This window comes from Chelonia mydas, chromosome 8, assembly GCF_015237465.2.
Source record: "Chelonia mydas isolate rCheMyd1 chromosome 8, rCheMyd1.pri.v2, whole genome shotgun sequence".
NCBI classification, from domain to species: domain Eukaryota; kingdom Metazoa; phylum Chordata; order Testudines; family Cheloniidae; genus Chelonia; species Chelonia mydas.
Genome location: NC_057854.1, coordinates 35,747,836 through 35,770,709, shown reverse-complemented (window position 1 = coordinate 35,770,709; position 22,874 = coordinate 35,747,836). Strand labels below are relative to the sequence as shown.

Genomic DNA, 22,874 nt, shown 5'->3' with positions numbered 1-22,874 from the left:
GGGGGGTTGGATGGGTCAGCGATTCTGAGGGGGGCAGTCAGGGGGTGGGAAGTGGGAGGGGGCGGATAGGGGGTGGGGTCCAGGCTGTTTGGAGAGCACAGCCTTCCCTACCCGGCCCTCCATAAAGTTTCGCAACCCCGATGTGGCCTTCGGGCCAAAAAGTTTGCTCACCCCTAACCTAATGCCTTCTCCCTGGCCCGGCGGCCTCTAGATACCATGACTTGTAAAAAGAAGGGGGAACATAAAGCAGACTCCTGGTGGTGAGGCCACATGCTTCTGAGATGCAGGGCTGTTGTAATGAGGCAGCTGGGATGGTAACCAAAGAGAAGTCTGTGATAACTCCTTATCGATGTCTGAGCTTTATAGTGAACTCAGAGACCTCATTAATTGGAGGTCTGAAAATGTGGGTGCTTAGCAACACAATAGTCACCTTCAGGGAGTGCAGCGTGTGATCATGTTGCAAAGCTTTGCTAAGTTGTGTAGTGTTGCTGTGGTTCACTTAACAGTTGCCATGTTCCATATTGGAGGTAGCTGCATTTCAGTGGCGAATGAAGTAGTTCCTATATACAAGGTCTGTCCAGGGTTTGGGATCCTTTGAGCTAATAAGTGCTCCAGCATGTAGGAAGTGACTAAACTGTTAATTGTCTTCCAGATCTTGCTAAGCCGGGAAACCTGGCACAGTAATAGAATCATGTGGAGTTATTTGTTTGGGCCTGAATTACAAATTTTGCATCTGGCTTCAAACTTTCCCAGAGTTCAGGGGTGTTTGGTCCTGCGGTTTTGGATGGCTCGTTACAGAGATCAGAGATCAGCTGCCAAGTTCAGATTCATTGCCAACTTTCCCAGCACTGGTGAGGGAATAGGAGGGCTAATGTTGGATCCCAGAGTTTTGGGTCAAACCCATCCTATCCAATTGGGTTGATCCCATCCTAGTGTTGCCAAATCTTGTGATTTGATCGTGAGTCTTGCCATATTTGGTGTTTTCCTTAAAGCACCAATTCACGGAGTCTTTTGATCACAGAAGAATCTCAGCTTCCACTTTAAAAATAAGTGTGTTTCTGGCCCTCCTGCTTGTAGAGAAATGCCTGGAAACATGAACCCTAATGGCTCAGCAAAAAAAAAAGGAAAATAAAACAAACCCAGTGTTTATGCTTTTTCAAAATCTCATGAATTTGAAGCCAGTCTTGGGATTTTTTGTGGTGACTCATGATATTAAAATGCTTTGGATTGGTAATGCTGAAAAAGAGAGAAGAGTTTCCCTTACAATCTGGGCCGCTCCATTCCCCTCCATCCTCATCGTCACACCATAGATCCATGGATAATTATCAGAGAACAGAGGCTATCACACTGTCAGCAGAAAGCATGGCAGGCCAGCTGAGCAAACAATGGTGTCACTTGGGAACTACCTACTAAGTCCAAGGCACCATCTCACATCTGCTCAGGGCCTCTGTTGTTGCTGGGCCGTATGCAGAGTCAGGTGTACAGGGCCCACGTTTCCATGGGAATAGGTCTCCCAGCAAGCTCTGCATACTCCCAGAAAGGCCATCAGGCCAGCTGGGGCACGTGAAACCATCCAGTGTAGGCAGAGCCCTCTGCTAGCCTGTGGTACTGATGGCAGATGGGTGGGGAAAGGACCCAGAGAGATGGGGCGCAGGGTACTAGGAATACACAGTGCTTCAGCCACGCTGGTATGTAGTGCTCAGTTATTGGGGGCTGTTTGGGGGTAGGGCACTTGGATTTGTGGGACCTTGTGCGACTGCACAGGAAACGCAGGCCTGAAGCTGCTGCTGGGTTTGCCCCTCAGGCTCAGTGAGTCCCTGAGGCTGGGGAGTGCCCTGGAGGAGACGGGTGCCCCATGGGCCACACTGTGTGAGATCTCACAGGACTAGTGGTGATGTAGCAAATAACGAGGAGACGAAGCGGCTGCCCAGCTATCTGATAGAGCGAGGACCTTCTGCACTCCACACTGGACTCAGCCTCCTCCCTGGGGAGCCCCAAGCCCAGGGAACAGTCACCAGGAAATATTCCTGGAAATCATGCAGCCCTGGGCTGCCTGTCTCAATGACCCCATGGCAGGTGCTTCCTGTGCTCAGAAGGGCCCACAGTGGGTCCTGCGGTGAGTGCCCTTGGCTGCGATGGAGAACAGCCTTTCCCCCACTCCTCTCACCCTAGAGTTGCCTGGCCCTAAACTTGAAATTTACCACAGATTACCCATGAGCCTCTGCTGCCAGTGCAGGAAGGAGCTGAGACATGGCTGGTGAGTCAGCATGCCTGACAGCTAGGGCTTTCAGACGTGTGACGGAGAAACAGGCCTCCACAGGTGAGACGTGAGTGTTGGAGATCAACCCATTTCAGCGCACAGTTCTGTACGGCTTGTCATGCCCTTAGTCATGTGCGGGCAACTGCATGTCTGAGCCAGCATCCCCATACACACCTGCTTGAAGTTCGACAACTACATCCATATCTGTATAGGAGTAGCCTGCGTCTCAAGAATGCTGATCACTTGTGACTCCCATGGTGGAGCTGGGGGTAATGCTTCTGAAAGCCAGGTGACTGGCTTTAGTCACCCACCTCTGAACTCCCTGACCGTATTTCTTGAGGATGTCTCCAGGGTTTCTAGAGGGGCAGTTTCTGTCTCAGCTGTCAGAGTGGTAGCCGTGTTAGTCTGTATCAGCAAAAAGAACAAGGAGTACTTGTGGCACCTTAGAGCAGTGTTTCCCAATCTTGGGACGCTGCTTGTTCAGGGAAGGCTCCTGGTGGGCCGGGCTGGTTTATTTATCTGCTGCGTCCGCAGGTTTGGCCGACTGCAGATCCCACTGGGGTTTTCCGCTCCAGGCCAATGGGGGCTGCAGGAAGCGGCGGCCGGTATGTCCCTCAGCCCGCACTGCTTCCCACAGCCCCCATTGGCCTGGAGCGGTGAACCACGGCCAGTGGGAGCTGCGATTGGCCGAACCTGTGGACGCGGCAGGTAAACAAACCAGCCCGGCCCGCCAGGGGCTTTCCCTGAACAAGCGGTGTCCCAAGTTTGGGAAACGCTGCCTTAGAGACTAACAAATTTATTTGAGCATAAGCTTTCGTGGGCTAAAACCCACTTCATCAGATGCATGCAGTGGAAAATACAGTAGGAAGATATATTTATATATACACACAGAGAACATGAAAAAAATGAGTATGGCCATACACACTATAATGAGAGTGATCAATTAAGGTGAGCTATTACCAGCAGGAGGATAAAAACCTTTTGTAGTGATGATCAGGATGGCCCATTTCCAACAGTTGACAAGAAGGTGAGAGTAATGGGGGGGGGGGAAATAAGCATGGGGAAATTGTTTTACTTTGTGTAATGACCCATCCACTCCCAGTCTTTATTCAAGCCTAATTTAATTATGTCCAGTTTGCAAATTATTTCCAATTCAGCAGTCTCTTGTTGGAGTCTGTTTTTGAAGTTTTTTTATTGCGACTTTTAGGTCTGTAATCGAGTGACCAGGGAGATTGAAGTGTTCTCCGACTGGTTTTTTGAATGTTATAATTCTTGACTTCTGATTTGTGTCCATTTATTGTTTTACGTACAGACAGTCTGGTTTGGCCAATGTACATGGCAGAGGGGCATTTTTTGCACATGAGGGCATATTTCACATTGGTAGATGTGCAGGTGAACGAGCCCCTGATGGTGTGGCTGATGTGATTAGGTCCTATGATGGTGTCCCTTGAATAGATATGTGGACAGAGTTGGCAACTGGGTTTGTTGCAAGGATAGGTTCCTGGGTTCGTGTTTTTGTTGTGTGGTGTGTGGTTGCTGGTGAGTATTTGCTTCAGGTTGGGGGGCTGTCTGTATGTGAGGACTGGCCTGTCTCCCAAGATCTGTGAGAGTGAGGGATCGTCCTTCAGGATAGGTTGTAGATCCTTGATGATGCGCTGGAGAGGTTTTAGTTGGGGGCTGAAGGTGACGGCTAGTGGCGTTCTGTTACTTTCTTTGTTGGGCCTGTCCTGTAGTAGGTGAGTTCTGGATACTTTTCTGGCTCTGTCAATCTGTTTCTTACTTCAGCAGGTGGTAAAACTATTTCTCCATTCTTATTCCCTCCTCCCCTCCCCCCCCCCCCCCCCCCCCCCCCCCCCCGTTACTCTCACCTTCTTGTCAACTGTTGGAAATGGGCCATCCTGATCATTATTCATAGATTCATAGATATTTAGGTCAGAAGGGACCATTATGATCATCTAGTCTGACCTCCTGCACAACGCAGGCCACAGAATTTCACCCACCACTCCCACAAAAAAACCTCACACCTATATCTGTGCTATTGAAGTCCTCAAATTGTAGTTTAAAGACCTCAAGGAGCAGAGAATCCTCCAGCAAGTGATCCGTGCCCCATGCTACAGAGGAAGGCGAAAAACCTCCAGGGCCTTCCAATCTGCCCAGGAGGAAAATTCCTTCCCGACCCCAAATATGGCGATCAGCTAAACCCTGAGCATATGGGCAAGATTCATCAGCCAGATACTACAGAAAATTCTTTCCTGGGTAACTTGGATCTTACCCCATCTAAAACCCATCACAGGCCATTGGGCCTATTTACCATGAATATTTAATTACCAAAGCCATGTTATCCCATCATACCATCTCCTCCATAAACTTATCGAGTTTAATCTTAAAGCAAGATAGATCTTTTGCCCCCACTAGGAAATTTAGATTAGAAATTAGACGAAGGTTTCTAACCATCAGAGGAGTGAAGTTTTGGAATAGCCTTCCGAGGGAAGTAGTGGGGGCAAAAGATCATTACTACAAAAGGCTTTTTTTTCTCCTGCTGACAATAGCTCACCTTAATTGATCACTCTCATTATAGTGTGTATGGCAACACCCATTTTTTCATGTTCTCTGTGTGTGTGTATATATATATATCTTCCTACTGTATTTTCCACTGCATGCATCCGATGAAGTGGGTTTTAGCCCACGAAAGCTTATGCTCATATAAATTTGTTAGTCTCTAAGGTGCCACAAGTACTCCTCATTCTTTTTTTCTCAGCTGTGAGTTGCATGCTCCTTTTCAGGAGGTCATGTGTATGTCTAAGGAATTCCTTTCAGTTGCATTTTACAGGGCCTGCTCAGTGTGTTGAACCACTTTGCAAGATAAAGCAACAACAGGAAAAGGGATGTGTGATAATGACAGAGAAGTGTATCAGGCATACCCCAAAGGTGTTAAACCCAGGGCCTCTCTTAGTTCATATAGACAGGAGGGCAAGGTTAATACCTCTCCCTTTGGTTATTGTTGCTGAGTGGTTATGGGAATTCTTGTGCATACATCCACAGCTGGACATGGACAGTCACATCTCCCCATCCCGGCCCTAAGCAGTGATGTGATTATCAGAACCTGATGCTTTCAGCAACGGGGCTTTGAGCAGGCTGTCTATACGGTTTGGCTCCAGAGCTCCGAGAACTGCTTGAATAACATTGTGTCATACACAATGCTAGCAGGGCTCCCCAGGAGGAGCTGTGTATGCAGACAACAACAAAGGGAGTGACAGCTGCTCCTTGGAGGAGCGGGCCTCTGTTTGCATTGGCTTCCCTCAGGCAGTTACGAACAGTCTATTTGCACACTGTGGTACATCACAGCCTGGCCCCTGTTCCTGGGCCGGACGACGCCATTTACTGAAATCCCAGTGGTTTGTGCAGTCCCAGCCCGTCCCCGTGGAGAGTTGTGCTATGGCAGTTGTTTGGGGACCTTGCTGAAGTATTTTTAGAAGTGGCTGTATGACACGCAATGCCGTACCCCTTCAAAGCACTCTCCAGACATTAATCAGCGATTGGAGGGAGCAAACTATGGAAGTACCAGCAGCCCTGGGGAAACTGAAGCACAAGGAGGTGAAATGACTTGCATGAGATCACACAAAGTCCCCGTCTGCTGGCTCCCAGCCCTAGGCCTTTCCCACAAGACCATTCTCCCTTTCTCAGAAGGTGCTACCACAACAGGAGTAGGGTGTCACCAGCCAGCCCTGTACAGGGACTTGCCTGTTCTACCAGGGCATCTCCCCCTTGCAAGGAGGCTGTCAGAGACGCACAGTGGCAGCAGTTCCCAGCTGTCTCTGGTAGGGCCCACTCAAGGCGACACTCCTGAGTGGGGGAGGAGGGTTGAAAGCTTGGTGTCTCAGGACCAAGGTTGGGATACACACAAGCAAGCTCTGTGTGACCCCTCTTCAGGCAGGAATGTCTCATTGGAATTGATCCAATCCAGAATCCACTCCAGTCCAGAGTGGCCAGTGCCAGATGCTTCAGAGGAAGGTGTCAGAACCCCATGGGAGTGGCTGTGGGATAACCTGCCCCCCACATTCAGTCTCATCCTAATCCCTAGGAGTTTGAGGTTGGTTTAAACTCTGAACCATGAGGTTTAACAGCCCTTCTGAAATTGTCGTTAGCAATAACTGTGATAAACTTGGAGTTCCTTGTTATCCGTTTGCACATGCATTCCCTTTTGGAATATTACTACATTTAAAGGAGGAGAACTTTCACTGTCTACCCAGCCGATTGGTTGGGATTGGAGCCTAGGACCTCAAGCACAAAGCAAGAACTGTGCCACTATTCTACCAAGCTATTGCCTGCTTCTTTGCCATGTCTGTGACAGGTTGGCCAGGACCTTCTTTGGGGTCTTCTCCTCAGTGCTAGTAGTGCTCTGTCCCTCACTTCACTCACTGTCCCTCATCTCTCCTCAGGCAGGAGAGGTGGGAGGTGACAGCATCTCAGGCTTTGGGGTCAGTATGAGCAATGTCTGCCAGGGGCCCGGCTAATGGAGGTGCTGAAGCTGAGAACAGAGATACAAGGGGCTTTGTGTGTGGTGGAGCTGTCGTTATGGACGATTACATGGTTTGGTTTCAACAGCTTCTTCTTGACCTTGGTATAAATCTGCGAGAAGAATGGGAGATGGGATATTTAATGGAGAAGCTCACCAAGGCCATTGGGGAACTCGGTGTCTGTCAGAATGGAGGATCCAGAAAGCTGCTCTCCTGAGCAGAGTTTGCTCTGCATTCATGTTGTGTGTGTGTGTGTGAGCTTCCCCAGCTACCTTGGCAAGGTTGCATGGATGCCAGTTTGTGCAAGGCTCTGCCTTACTGGGAATCCAATTTGGAGATCCAAGCTTGGTCCTTTTGCTTTGTGTTCTGCTTCAAGGCCGGCACAGGTGTGGAGCCCTGTGGGAGCATGCTCAGCCCTTGGGGGTGTGGACAGGGAGGGAAAGCCTTGTGCAGGAACCCACATCAGACCCTCCTATGCTGGAAGAAGGGTCACAGCCACTGTGATGTAAGACTGGAATTGGAGGAGAATGGGGAAAGGGAGACTCTTGGGTCTCTGAGCGGGACAGCAGCATGTTATGGTCCACAGTCCTGACAGCTGAGGACGGATGCAGAAGGATCTATTAACAAAGGAGGTCATCCACAAACACTGCTAACACCGTCTCTGTTCCAGGGCTGTCATGGTTCCCGACTGAGGAGAAGTCTACACTACAAAATTAAGTCGACCTAAGTTACGTTGACATACGGCCACTGCGGTAATTAAATGCGCATCCTCACCAGGAGCGCTTGTACCGATTGTACTGTCAGTGTGGGGCATTGTGGGTTGGCTTCTGAAAGACAGCAACAGTCGATCTAAGCAACTGTGTGTCTGCACTGACACTGCGCTGAACTAAGTGTTACACCTCTTGCGGAGGTGGAGTTATTAAGTCCATTTAGTGGGCAAGTTACATCGGTGGGGGGAGGTGTGTGCTACATTTTAGTTTAGACATGAACAAAGTTAAGTTGATGTAAGCTACCTTAGAAGAGTCCAGAATACTGCTGGTGAATAGGTTTGTTGGGGGATGCTTCTTCTCTAGTTTCTTGGTCAAAAATGGGAGGTTTGGCATCAGGTGAGATGTTGCCAGGTCTGCTGGGTCCAGAGATGCTTCCCTGAGATTATGGCTTGCCATTGGTTTTCCTCTTCAAGTGCTCCTGGTAATTTTTCATCTAGCACACTGGGTATGGGTTGCAATTGCAGGTGATGGCTTGGATTCCATCAGGACTTGTACAGTCTCTTGATGTGTCTTCTCTCCTGAGCTCAGTGCATGGTTGCTGCTGTCCAGAGAGGGTATCACAGATGTAGGTTAGCTCCTCTAGGAGGAAGGATGATAACAGATACATCCTACACAGCTGGTTTCTAGAGCAATATTAAAACCTGAGTTGGGTGGATGGATAGATGGCCAAATCCCGAAGCTCTTCTGTTCTGATTTTACTCTGAGTAAAAATTGAATCTGGATTTCAGGCTGTGACTCATGCATTAAATAATCCTTGTGTCTATTTATCCGCTTTTCAGTGCTTGTCTTCTTGTCATTGTATTACAGGAGAGCTTAAGTAAGAGGGACCAACTGATCTTTTGCATTTTGTTTTTTAAATTCATAGCTTGATCTGGGACCTTGGTGCAAGCATAAATTTAAATACAATCATGCGTGAATTACATTGCCCATAATAGACAGCTACTCCCCTGCCCCCCAACCAGCCAATCTCAAATAACCCCAGCAACAGTCTCCTGGGCAGATATGTCTTGCAGCATGCTGTAAAGGTCAGAAACTCTGGTTCTTCCTCCGTACTGCCAGAGGCAGTGAGTTCTGCAGCCATAGACCCTCCACATAGATTTCAGTACTCAAGAGCTCCTGTCTCAGGAATGTCAGCTGCAAAGCCTTGGTTGGTTTGAGCAGCTGCGTAAGTCCCAAAGGTAGCCAGGAATCCATTTTTCACCAGTCTGATCTGTGCTGCGCCCATTGCTTATCTGACTCTGCTTTATAACCCCCCGGACAATGAACAAAGGGCAGTGGGACTGGAGTATGTAGAAGGTAGGTATGGCCAAATGGCCTAGGTAAGGGCTGTGGGGAGTACGTTTGCATAAGGAACAATGGGCTGCTCAAATCAGGAGTTTCAGGTTAAAGATCAATCTGTCTAAATGTTCCAAAATGCGCATAAAAGTGGCCATCTCGCCATGGGAGGCTGTTTGGGACACAGACTTTAACATGCCGGATGAGATGCAAGAAAATCACAGGACGCAAAATGAAGCAACACTTTGTATGCCAGGGAACGCCTGAGAAACTGGATCTGATATTGGCCCTTAGTTAGCACTGGGATTCCAGGGGGTCCAAGGATGATATTAACAGCTTCATAGAATCATAGAATATCTGGGTTGGAAGGGACCTCAGGAGGTCATCTAGTCCAACCCCCTGCTCAAAGCAGGACCAATCACCAACTAAATCATCCTAGCCAGGGCTTTGTCAAGCCTGACCTTAAAAATCTCTAAGGAAGGAGATTTCACCACCTCCCTAGGTAACCCATTCCAGTGCTTCACCACCCGCCTAGTGAAAAAGTTTTTCCTAATATCCAACCTAAACCTCCCCCACTGCAACTTGAGACCATTACTCCTTGTTCTATCATCTGCTACCACGGAGAACAGTCTAGATCCATCCTCTTTGGAACCCCCTTTCAGGTAGTTGAAAGCAGCTATCAAATCCCCGCTCATTCTTCTCTTCTGCAGACTAAATAATCCCAGTTCCCTCAGCCTCTCCTCATAAGTCATGTGCTCCAGCCCCCTAATCATTTTTGTTGCCCTCTACTGGACTCTTTCCAATTTTTCCACATCCTTCTTGTAGTGTGGGGCCCAAAACTGGACACAGTACTCCAGATGAGGCCTCACCAATGCCGAATAGAGGGGAAGGCCCTGGAGTAGCTGAGACACTAAGACACAGTGTAAGGAGTGCTTTTCACACTTTGTTCCCTGCATCACCAGGGGCCCTTGGAGCCCTCCCTGGTTGTCTGCAGAACGAAGCATTGGGGGAAGGGGATGTCAGGAGGGGACGTGTGTCCATGAGGGTCTTTAGGAAGGGCTCACAGAGTGAACCATTGCTGTAGAGAACGCAGAGCAGAGCCATACATCCGGCATTGCTAGTGATGAGAAACATGCCAGTGCAGGAGTTGGGTCTCTATTGCACTTAACGTGCTGTATGGAGCTCAGAACTGGAACACTTTGTCCTAGAAAACCACGTGTGTTAGTCCCGAGGTCTCCAAGGCCTCCGCTCCCATGTAGTGAAATCCAGTTACAAGAAAGTGGGGCAGGGGAGACCTGATAAAAACGCATGGCTCTGTACCAGCTTTAGACTGGGAATGACACAGAGAGACGGGATATTGAAATGATTGTGGGATTGTTGATTCAAACCATTTGCAGCTTTCCCAGATGTATAGAAAACTAGGGAAGATGCAATGAAGATAAATATAAAAAAGTCCAGTGCATGGGGCTGGATAGGGCAGGCTTGTTCTCTGTGTCTGACATTTCACAAGGCCTAATTAAGGACCTATTAGCTGATTAGCATCACCTGAGAACAAAAATCAACTCGATTAATTAAGGTTAATAGGCAGCACCTGTCCTTAATGGTGCACTGAAATGTTTTACTGAAAAAGACTGTGTGAGATCCTAATCTATTCAGGGTGCAATTCTCCCCCACTGCAATGTTGCAGCAAAATTCCCCAAAATTAGGTACTTAGAAGTAAAAAGATTACCACTTTATGCTTAAAGAGACACTCAGATTAAAATCATGTATTTAAAAATAATAATTCATTTCCTTGTATCTGGGATTAATAACACATAGATTATTAGAAGTCAATGAATGTTTAAAATCTTGTTTACTTTTCCTGCAAGTTAATTTTTTTTCCACTTTACTCAGTTTGGACAATTTAAAATAGACTTGCCCTTTCCATTTGTCTGTCAGGTCAATTTTACTCTCTGGTTCTCCTACGCTGACACAATCCTGCAGCATAGGGGATGCATGTGATGAAATTGTCTGACACACTAACGATTAATATTTGATTTGGATGCATTTGGGAGTACAGGAGTTCCATAAAAACGGTAGTAGGGAACTGAACTGGGACGCCTACATGTGCACGGTTTTTATATAATTACACCGCAAAAACCACATTAAAGAATGTTAAGATTGCAAAGTCAAGTACTCAAAATTTAGAAAATGCTAGAGTTAGTGTTGCCTGTGCCACCTTAATTCAGCCTCCTTGTGCATCTGAATTATGAGCCAGTCTTTAATTACATCATCAAATCCTATGGGGAACTGAGGCACCGAGATATTAATATCAAAAGCATGCACTAATTTTGGATGTGCCAATCGGTCTCAATGGTTAAAATTTGGCAGTTATAGGCAACTGAAAACCAGGTCTTATAATGCAAAGCATCAGGTAACCTTAACTACAGGCATCACTACCTACACCGCCTGCGATAATAATTAATCATAATAGTACTTTGCAATTCTGAGCCAGCTTTAGCCTGAGGATCTCAAAGTGAGTTGCAAATATTAATGAAATAACCCTCATACACACCTCTATGTGGTATCCCCATTTTACAGATGTGGGGACAGGAGGCTTGGAAAGGTTCAGTGTCTTGACCAGGGTCACCCAGCCAGTCTGTAGTAGAAGAGGACACCTGGGTTCTCTTCCCAATTCTAAGTCCTTTGCTTTCAGCCGTGAGATCATCACTTCCTCTCTGGGTCCCTGTCTGTGTGATGGTTTACCCCTGAGATGGAAGGAGATGAGTGACCCTGGTGAAATCTCCTCCAGGAGCCATTACAGCAGGTACAGACCAGACAGGGCTGGCTACAGCACCCTCTGGAGGGAGCAAGTTGCTAAAAGTTTTATGGCCTGATTTTCAGAGATGCTGAGCTACTGATGTCAGTTGGAGCTGCGGGTGCCCTGCCCCTTTGAAAACCAGGCCGTTGATGTGCAGGGGAAAGAAAGCAATATCACCAGACAGGAAAGAGTCACCTTTGGGGGCTGCAGAGGGCAGGATAGTGGAGCCTGAGCCAGATCCCTTGAGTTCTGAACTGGACCATGTGATTGGCTGAGATCCTGGCCAGAGCAGAGGAGAGCTGAGACGACAGAGGTTGGGGCTTTGCATGCCAAGAGCTGGATACAATTAACTTAGGCTTGAATAAAGACTGGGAGTGGATGTGTCATTACACAAAGTAAAACTATTTTCCCATGTTTATTCCCCCTCCCCCCCCCCCCCCCCCCGTTCCTCACACGTTCTTGTCAACTGCTGGAAATGGCCCCCCTTGATTATCACTACAAAAGGTCGTGTCCCCTCCCCCCCGCTCTCCTGCTGGTAATAGCTCACCTTACCTGATCACTCTTGTTACAGTGTGGATGGTAACACCCATTGTTTCATGTTCTCTGTGTATATAAATCTCCCCACTGTATTTTCCACTGCATGCATCCGATGAAGTGAGCTGTAGCTTACGAAAGCTTATGCTCAAATAAATTTGTTAGTCTCTAAGGTGCCACAAGTACTCCTGTTCTTTTTGCAGATATAGACTAACACGGCTGCTACTCTGAAAACAGATGATGAAGCTGTTGGGCTGAAGAAGGGCAGTGGCCTCTTGGCCAGGATTTGTGGTTTTATTTGCTTCTGCTAAGATGCAAAATTTTGGATTCAGTATTGTAATAAAGATTGGACCAGATCCGGAGCTGATATAGATCAATGAAGTCAATGAAGATGATGGGGGTGTGCTGATCTGCACCAGCTGAGAAATAGCTATTCTTGTTTGTGGATAATTGGTGTGTGTGTGTGAGAGAGACAGTGAGAGTGAGCTGTAAAACTCTCCTGCTGGAAAAGATCCTTTGTGTGAGGAGTGTGTGGCAGTGACAGGGTTAACCAGAGTTTGGACCATGATTTCAAGTCTGGACAGGCTGGGGGGTGCCTGAGTGGGGTGGGGAGAGCTCTTGGGTCACAGGGAGGGTCTGGGAGCCTACACGTAGTTTATCTTCTGTGTCCTAAGTGGTGCCATCAATGTTCAGTGAAAATAAAAGCCGAACTATAGATTTATGCTGGTGATTTAATCCCTGCTAAGCACAAGCGTGAAGGCTCCCGCGATAGCTCACTGGGGTTTGACAGATCAACTGAAACATATGGCACAATGACACCGACAAGGGATGATGGGTGGTCCTCTGCTAGGTGCGGCGCAGTGTAATTTATGAGAGTACCCAGGCCTTTCTGTCAAGGGACTCATTTGCATCTGTATTCTCTGTCTGCAATAGAGACCCATTCCTTCTGATCCTCCCAACTCAACGTGGAATCATTTTACTTTGAATCTTTGTGCACTTGATCCTTCCTCCCCCTCCCCCAGCCCTCTCTCCCTGGTGAGCAGAATCGGCTTTTGGATTGTGTAGAGGCATGCGCTCTTCTTCCATCCCACCCTCCTCACCTCTGTAGGTGACCGGAACTATGATCCACGTGCTCGTTCCCTCCATTTGTAAAGGCCCCCGCCTCTTATCAGCATCCACATCAGTGCAAGCGGCTTGTGTCCCTTTGTCCCTCACTGGTCTCGTTTCCCCGGCGCTGGTAATGTTCCCATCAGAGTGGTAAGTTGCTTGAGTAGCATGTCTGTGGAATGTGATTGGACTGTGCTCATATGTGTCCTTTGTTTGCCCTGGGTTGCCAAACACCGAGCAGATGGTTTTATTGTATCAATGATCAACAAGCCACACCCTAACGAGCTTCCATCTAAGGTCTGACTAACGAGATAATAAATTAGTGGATGACTTCCTGATTCTCCTTGATATTGCCCACTTCCCCAGACCTCGGGGCCTGTCTGTTGCTGTGCGATGGCCAGATGTTGACATTCTGTGCACCTTTTGCATACTCTTTTTGTTAAGATAATTTAATGCTGGGGCAAGAAGCCAGATTGAGAGCCCTGGAGACAGAAGCTGTGAAGAATGGGTGCAGCACATGGGGCAGCAGGACACACACTGCCTGGGCCTCAGCCTTGTTCTGCAGGGTCAGAGTCCTGGGGTGTCAGGGAAGAGACAGGACTTCGTTATAATGAATAATGCAGATTTTTTACTGAGGCTGCTGGTCACACACCAATCATAGAAGATTAGGGTTGGAAGAGACCTCAGGAGGTCATCTAGTCAAACACCCTGCTCAAAACAGGACCAACCCCAGCTAAATCATCCCAGCCAAGCTGGGCCTTAAAAACCTCTAAGGATGGAGATTCCACCATCTCCCTAGGTAGCCCATTCCAGTGCTTCACCACCCTTCTAGTGAAATAGTTTTTCTTTATATCCAACCTGGACCTCCCCCACTGCAACTTGAGACCATTGCTCCTTGTTCTGTCATCTGCTACCATTGAGAATAGACAAACTCCATCCTCTTTGGAACCCCCCTTCAGGTACTTGAAGGCTGCTATCAAATCCCCCCTCACTGTATGTGTGTGTATATATATATCCCCCTGTATGTATGTATGTGTGTGTGTGTGTGTGTGTGTGTATATATATATATACAGATAAGTTGGAAGTTATCATACAAAGTGTGAGAGGCTAATTAGTTAAGATGAGCTATTATCAGCAGGAGAAAAAAACTTTTGTAGTGATAATCAAGGTGGCCCATTTAGACAGTTGACAAGAAGGTGTGAGGATACTTAACTTAAGGAAATAGATTTAATATGTGTAATGACCCAGCCACTCCCAGTCTCTGTTCAAACCTAAGTTAATGGTATCTAGTTGGCATATTAATTCAAGCTCAGCAGTTTCTCGTTGGAATCTGTTTTTGAAGCTTTTCCGTTGCAAAATTACCACCCTTAAATCTTTTACTGAGTGGCCAGAGAGGTTGAAGTGTTCTCCTACTGGTTTTTGAATGTTTTTGAATGTTATGATTCCTGATGTCAGATTTGTGTCCATTTATTCTTTTGCATTCTTTTGACTGTCTGGTTTGGCCAATGTATATGGCAGAGGGGCATTGCTGGCACATGATGGCATATATCACATTGGTAGCTGTGCAGGTGAATGAGCCCCTGATGGCGTGGCTAATGTGATGAGGTCCTATGATGATGTCACTTGAATAAATATGTGGACAGAGTTGGCATCGGGCTTTGTTGCAAGGATAGGTTCCTAGGTTAGTGTTTTTGTTGTGTGGTGTGTGTGGTTGCTGGAGAGTATTTGCTTCAGGTTGGAGGGCTATCTGTAAGCAAGGACTGGTCTGTCTCCCAAGATCTGTGAGAGAGAGGATCATTTTTCAGAATAGGTTGTAAATCTTTGATGATGCGCTGGAGAGGTTTTAGTTGGGGGCTGAAGGTGACAGCTAGTGGCTTTCTTTTATTTTCTTTGTTGGGCCTGTCCTGTAGTAGGTGACTTCTGGATACTCTTCTGTCTCTGTCAATCTGTTTTTTCACTTCAGCAGGTGGGTATTGTAGTTTTAAGAATGCTTGATAGAGATCGTGTGGGTGGGACTTTGGGATCATTCACTCAACCCATGTCCCCTGGCCTTTCTTTTAAAACAGTTTATTTGCGCTTTGACAGGATGTTTCCAGGTAAGTACATGGATAAAAATACATGAGAAATACACACACAGGTATAGAGGTTTTCGAGGTGGTACTTTCTAAAAAGAGACAAGCACAGGGCCACTGCTACTGAGGTCAATATTTTCTTGGAGTTAGGTCAACATTTTCTAAAACCCGGGTTCTCCCTAACTACATTTACGGCGCCATATTGCTATACAGCTAGGCTCATGGGTGTTTGAGGCAGACTTCCTATAACTGGTTAAGTCAGCGTTATTTATCCAGCATATAAATGAGAGACTAAGACAGTTTTCTAGTTACAGTTGGATGTAGTTGTAGCTTGAGGTTGCTGTTTATCTTTGTTTCTTACATATTTTAAAGAGATAATTAATTGTAGTCCATGGCCAGCATTCCTCAAACGCCAGCTTGGGACTGTCCGGTCCAAGGTGTGAGCTGTTCCATGTCTCCTACTCCTTCTAGTGACAGCTTTGTCTCTTGGGAAGCACATAGTGGTGAGGTATTCCCATGCTGCTATTGCTAAGATTCTGAAAAACATCTTCCTTTGCTATTTCGTGCATGTCTCCCAGTACGTGATAGATTGGGGTTGTTTTTTGTTTTTTGTTTTTTTGACTGGACTGTGTGTGAATGTCTTTCTGTATGTGTGACCAAAATGTTTGTATATATGGGAAGTCCAAGAAAAAGTGTGTGTGGAGCTGTACTGGCTCACGTCTCTCCAACAGAAGTTGGGAAGTGACAGAGTTTGGGTGCCTAGAAGTCATGGTCATGGGTGCAGTATAAATGCCTAGATCATAGAAATCAGAACTGGAAGGTACCTCAAGAGGTCATCTTGTCCATCCCCCTGCACTGAGGCAGTATTAGGTAAACCAAGACCATCCTGACAAGAGTTTGTCCAACCTGTTCTTAAAAACCTCCAATGATGGGGATTCCACAACCTCTGTAGAGCTTAATTTTCCGTATAGTTAATAAGATTTCTTAATATCTAACAAATTTCCCTTGCTGAAAGCTAAGCTGATTACTTCTTGTCCTACCCTTGGTGGACCTGGAGAACAATTGATCACCATCCTCTTTATTGCAGCCTTTAAGAGACAAGATCACTTTCTTGAAGATTCTGGTATGTAGAAGCTGCAGTGGTTACTGACCAGTGGAATTCTCTGTGGGATGGAGAGGAGTTAGTGGCATGTGTGTTTTGGAGGACATCTGCCTACAAATTGTCTTCTGTGGCCCCTCAGACTCTGCTTCCCACTTTTACTTTCTTGGCTCTGCCTTGTCTATCTCAGCACTGTTCAATGCTGCAGAGAAAAGGGCAGGTTTGTCCTGCTGAGCAGCGTGATTTCTGGAGTCTTCCCAAGCTGGGACGTGGGTTGCTGTATGCCTGGCCTGGGCAGGTGGTAACGTTGAAGTTGGAGATATTTATAAAAGTCTGATCTTTGAAGATCAAAGCGTCAGGGCATTTTTGGGTGAGTCGTTCAAATGGTTTCAAATGTGAACCTTGGCAGAGCTGGTCCAGGTGGGTCAGAATGTCCTGCTCCCATTTTGATCCTTAGTGGCAATGGACAGTAGAGGTTGTGGAACAAATCTTCTGCTCCCTTGTGACCTCCCCTGAAACTGTTTGGGTTGTTAAGCCAAGGCAGAGGTTAGCCCCATGATAAGCCCCATGATAAGTGATTGGGTGGTGGGTACCCCATGGTGGTCTGAGTATGAACCATTCATTTTAAACCATTCTATTATGTCCAAATCTCACCAGCATCTTTTTTGGGGGGGTGGGGGGTGGGGTGGAGGAAACAAGAAGAACTAGCCGGGCTGCTGTAGGGGATTTCCTCTGAAAGCTTCTGCATGTTGCTGGAGATAAAAGAGCTCTAGGCTCTGGTTCAGGCTCTGAGTTTACAAACTCATAGACGTTAGTGAAGGAAAATACCTGCTGTCATAAATATAAAGGGAAGGGTAAACACCTTTAAATCCCTCCTGGCCAGAGGAAAAAAGCCTTTCACCTGTAAAACTAAGCTAAGACAACCTCGCTGGCACCTGACCAAAATGATCAATGAAGAGAAAAGATACTTTCAAAGCTGGAGGGTCGGGGTGTGGGGGGGAACAAAGGGTTCTCTCTCTGTCTGTGTTGCTTTTGCCGGGACCAGAGCAGGAATGCAGGTCAGAACTCCTGTAAAGGGTTAATAAGCAATCTAGTTAGATATGCATTAGATTCTGTTTTTTTTAAATGGCTGATAAAATAAGTTGTGCTGAATGGAATGTATATTCCTGTTTTTGTGTCTTTTTGTAACTTAAGGTTTTGCCCAGAGGGATTCTCTATGTTTTGAATCTGATTACCCTGTAAGGTATTTACCATCCTGATTTTACAGAGGTGATTCTTTTACTTTAATTAAAATTCTTCTTTTAAGAACCTGATTGCTTTTTCCTTGTTCTTAAGATCCAAGGGTTTGGGTCTGTGTTCACCTATGCAAATTGGTGATGATTTTTATCAAGTCTTCCAGGAAAGGGGGTGTAGGGCTTGGGGGGATTTTGGGGAGAAAGACGTTTCCACGTGGTCTCTTTCCCTTTATATATTTGTTAGATGCTTGGTGGTGGCACCAATAAAGTCCAGGGGCAAAAGGTAAAATAGTTTGTATGTTGGGGAAGTTTTTAACCTAAGCTGGTAAGAATAAGCGTAGGGGGTTTTTCATGCAGGTCCCCACATCTGTACCCTAGAGTTCAGAGTGGGGAAGGAACCTTGACACCTGCATTAGACTGCATATCCACTTAGTGATTGTTTAGCCCTGCGGTACTTGCATCGCTCCACCCTTTTCCCATAAACCCCTTAACCACTCTGTTGCATCCCTCTAAACTCCCTGCACTTTGTTGATCTGTTGTCACGGTGCCCAGGGCCCTGCAGCTGCTGAGGTGGGGTCTCCCCAGAGCTCTCGAGAGAGGAGCTATGCCCTCTCAGCTCTGGGGCATGGTGCTGGTGTGTATAGACAGCCCAAATATACAGTCACTTCTTTTGCTGCCGTGTCGGTGTCACAACCTTGTGTCTCATTTACAGTAACCCCTCTAATCTCTTTCAGTATCACTCTTTTCAGAGTCTCAACCCTGGAAATGGCCATTGTGCTGCAAGTGCGTGCTGCTGTTTTATCCTACTAATTAATAGCCCTCCGACTTCACCTGCCTCTAGTCCTATCAGAGTGAATAAGAATAGATATTTCTATAGCCTCGTTCTTCCACAAGGACTCTGAAAGGTTTTACAGGCTGTAGATGTAGGGATTACTCTCCCACCACAGCAATGCAGCCGCCTCTGGGCTTGGGTGCAGCCGCAACACTACACAACAGTTTTGAAGAGGGGAATGAGCAACAGCGTCTCCAGGTGAAAGTAAAGGGGGAATATAGGGGAGCTGGTGCAATTAGTGTAATTGGGGATTTGGCCAGGATACCAGAGGGATCTCTCCTGCTGCAGGATCAGAGACTGGTTTTACAGCTTGTCCATAGTAGCTCAGTGCCCCCTAGTATCCCCCTGAGTTCTGTCATCCAAGCATTTCCAGAGCCCGGCTTAGTTTGAGATCAGCCTGCATGTAGCCTGAATATGGAGCCATCTAGTCTGGAACCCTGGAGCCCCAGTCAGACATTGCTTCTCCCTGCTCTGTGAGTTCTGCTGCAGCGGACGCATCCATAAGAGAGGGGAAGCCTCTGGGAACTGGTGTCTGTCCCTCTTATAGGTTCTGTTGCTTCCCAGACTGAGGAACCCCTGGCTCATGGGATTTCTTGGGATCATGGGGCACATAAGCCGGCTCCGCGGTGGCCTGACTGATCCTCACCAGTGACAATGCTGCGGCAGGGGTGTGTGTCTGTGTGCTGCTCTCTGGGGGCAGGTGATGGAACTGCTTTGGGGTGAGGAGACAAGGAGCATACAAGGGACCTCCCCTCTCCACTCCCTTCCTCTGCACAGCCTACCTCTCTCTGGGCCCTGCTGAGTCATCGGGGCTAGGAGAGAGGGGTGGGGCAGCTGTCCTTCAGTGCAGTGGGGGGTGGGGTGAGGGAGGTGCTTTCTCCTCTCCCAGGCCTATTGTATGGGAGAAGGGGGTTCCTTAAGGATCTCTGGGGCCTGGTGTCCATCAGCCATGGAGTGCTTCCCCAGCCTGTGCAGTGCCTTCCCTATACTATCCCCAAAGGGATGGAGGAATGGGCAGGAGGGGGAGCCATGTAGCAGCCAGAGAGGGAGCTGTCCCCCAGCTGGATCCGCGTGGTCCCCTGCGAGCACCGCATGAGTTCGGATCACACAGCTCTTGCAGGCTCCGCTCCTGAGAGGGGCAGGGGCTTGAAGCGACCCTGCAGGATCCCCTGCAGCTCTTTTGTGGCAGAGCTAGCATACAGCCTGGGCTTGACTGGTGCCAGCTTTGTGTTTTCCGTACCTAAGGGACCCGCTTTGCTCCGGCAGGGACCAGGCCTCCATGATCCAATTGGTCCCTTTGATCTCGGATGGCTCTGATTCTCCCCAACCCCCCTGTAATGGGGTCACCCCCATGTCAGGGTCCTGCACTCCCCAACCTCCTTCTGTTCCCCTTTTCCACTCCAAACAGCAATGCACTCATCATCTCAGAAACCCTCCTGCTAAACCCTGGGTCCGGCTGCCCCTGCACCCTTGGCAGGCCATGCTCCATCTCAATGCCAGCTCTCTCTGCAGCTCCTCATCGGCAGCACCTCCCGACCGGTTGGCAACAATTGCAAAATGAAAATGTCTCCTGAAGTGTTTTTCAGTTTTGCCACAAAAACGTTACAGAGCCAAGAGCCAGAAGCTTCTCCTGCAGCCCAGTCTGTGCTCGGTGACCCGGATGGGACCTAGGCATGGCCCTGTTTAGCAGTGCTGGGAGCCCCAGCGATGGTATCTCTCATGTAAGTGCTCTCAAAATAATGATCTGATCCTAAGGAGCAACAGACGTTCAGGTTGAGACTGACATGTGGCCCCATCTCTCCTTTTCTTTCAGACGTGGTGTGGTCCCTGCCTGTCTCTGTCCCCAGTGTTCTGGAGGGGAAAGGTAGCCCGGTGGATCTACAGCTGACCTCAGAGATCCCAGATCCGGCCTCTGTATAATTAGTCAGGAGGCCACATATGGGACGTGCTAGAGCAGACGAGGTGAGTCCATCTGAAGAGAACAGCTAGCAGCTCTAGTGACAGCATGGGCATGAATTCCTTATGGAGCGGCAGTCAGCGTTCCAGAGCTGTGACTGCAGCCAGCATACAAAATGTATCCCTAAGGGTTCCTGCTGGAGCTGAGAAATGGGCTGTACAAGGAATATGACTCAGTGAATCGGGATCATGTAACACTGTGAGACATACTGGTTGTGTTGCTCCATCTGTCTTTGCTGGTTGTTCCCAACGGTCTTGCTTTTTGGTTTGTTTCTTAGAGCTGTTCCCAGTCTCCTCCTTTGTGCTGAGACACACTCCTAGTGATAAGAGATGGGACAGACCTAGGAGCTCCCTATGTCTGTTGATCCACCTAGCCAGTGCAGCGTTGTTCCCTTCAGTGTGTTGCCCAAAGCTTACTCCAGCCTTGGCTTGACTGAATGCAGGTGATGAGGTTCCACCTCTCCTGTTGAGAGACCCTGGGGGGTTTTCACCTTCCTCTGCAGCCCAGGCATGGGTCACGTGCTGGTTAGAATTAGAGTAAATGGTGGATTCTCTGAAACTTGAAGTCTTTAAATCAAGATCTGAGGAGTAACTCAGCCAGAGGTTAGGGGTCTATCACAGGAGTGGGTGGATGAGGTTCTGTGGCCTGTGATGTGCAGGAGATCAGACTAGATGATCATGATGGTCCCTTCTGGCCTTAAAGTCTGAGATACAGTCTACATACCTCATGGCTAGGACATGCTCTTCGAGAGTTTCCATTTTTATTTGCTCACTTCCATCCCATTCGCCTTACTGCTGCAAGCTTGGTCCATCCTGCTCCATTGTCCTCGCCCCGAGTATATACACCATTCCAATATTGGCTGTGTGTATGACAAATAGTGACGAATGATCTGTCGGTACTTGTAGGACAGCTTAGGATCAGATCTAGCTAGTGCTATCGTGAGCAGGGGACCGGGAGTAAGGACTCCTCATATTCTAGTCCCAGCTTGGACAAGGACTTGGGCAAGTTTAATCCAAGTGTATAATAGGGATGCTGATCCCTTACAAAGGGCATTTTGTAGCTTAATTAATGCTGGCAGAGTTTTGGAATAAAGTCGCTATAGAGGTGCGAAGGGTTATTATTAAGGTCAACCAAAATGCAATAGCCGATCTACTGAATCCTGACAGTAGGGAATGGGATGTGATTGCTCACTAGTTGTCCCCATGCCAGTGACTTCTGCAGGGAATTCCTAGCTCCTGAAGCCCAGCGATTCCCCGTGAAGAGTCATCCACAGTTCACTGCTGGACAGTGGGTAAGCATGATGCTGTAACAAGCAGGGGCTGGAAATGTGTATCCCGTCTGGTGATTTGGGGTCTGGTGTTTCTTAATTCACCATGTTAGGCAGGGAAAGAGCCAGGAGGGCAGGGTGGAGCTGCTATTGTATCATGGGAAAGGCTGACCTGCCCGCAGCAAACGCAGATGGACTGGTCGTCTTGGACTCTCCTGCTCTTGCATTTACTGGTGAGCTGAAACCTTGTGTACCCGGTGAAGTACAGATTGTGTTTAGGGAAATGTCCTATACAGTAAGGAAGCCCCTTGTGGCCTATTAGGTGTCATGATTTTCTTTTTAATTTCCTAGGGATGAAGGTGAGCAAGGAAGAGGATGAACTCTCCACGGAATTGAAGAAGATCCAAAGGCAGCGGACAAGGGTCAGGGAGAAAATAGGCCTGAAACGCTGTTGTTCAGAGGCTGTCAGTCACCTGTTAGACTGACGGTGAAAGGAAGGCGGGATCATTTCCAGATGCATGGGGTTGTATTTTTTTCTCCTTGTGCTATATTGTTGTATTGCCTTTGTTATCCATTTTGATCCTTCTCTTCTGAAAATGTTCACCCCACTCTGTACTGTATACAATGGCTGCATGTGCTTCCAGCACCCCAAAATCTCCAGTGCATTCTATGCGGATAAAGTTGGTAAAATAAAAGCCATTCGCTCTCCCGAAGTTGTTTGCTTTGCCAGTGTTTTCTTTGGTTGATGTGTTTGAGGCACGTCCTTGTGTATGCATGAGTGTATGTGTCAGAGTTAATGGACAAGGACGAGGGATAATTTGCAGGTAGCTGGATGGATAAAAAATGCATCGTGCAATGCTGCTGGAAGACTAAGTGCTTGTCTGGTGGTCTCTTTTCAAAGATCCTCCTGAGATAATGGCTGTAATCTTTCCAGGACTGGAGTGATGCATAAGCTTCTCTTCGTGCTCTCCCCATATGTGATCACGATTCAACAGCATACACAACACACTTAGCAAGCTGCACCTAGACCCAATTCCTCTCTCTGCCCCACGTGGTGCTTTATAAAAGCCTACAGGGCAGAGCGGGCACGAAGTGGGAGGTGCCCAGTTGACTGAAATTTACATGCAGAAAGGACAGCACAGAATGTAG

The 22,874-nt window shown here is 47.7% G+C and overlaps 1 protein-coding gene and 1 long non-coding RNA gene across 3 annotated transcripts in view; both read left to right on the top strand.

The window, feature by feature from the left end:
• The window catches only part of NRG2 (neuregulin 2), a 303,847-nt gene that overhangs the window by 40,441 nt on the left and 240,532 nt on the right, over positions 1-22,874 (top strand). The window lies entirely within an intron of this gene.
• Positions 19,910-22,430, top strand: LOC122466784. The gene is made up of 3 exons (XR_006292589.1): positions 19,910-20,222; positions 20,315-20,463; positions 22,077-22,430. It is a non-coding gene; the product is annotated as an uncharacterized LOC122466784 (long non-coding RNA).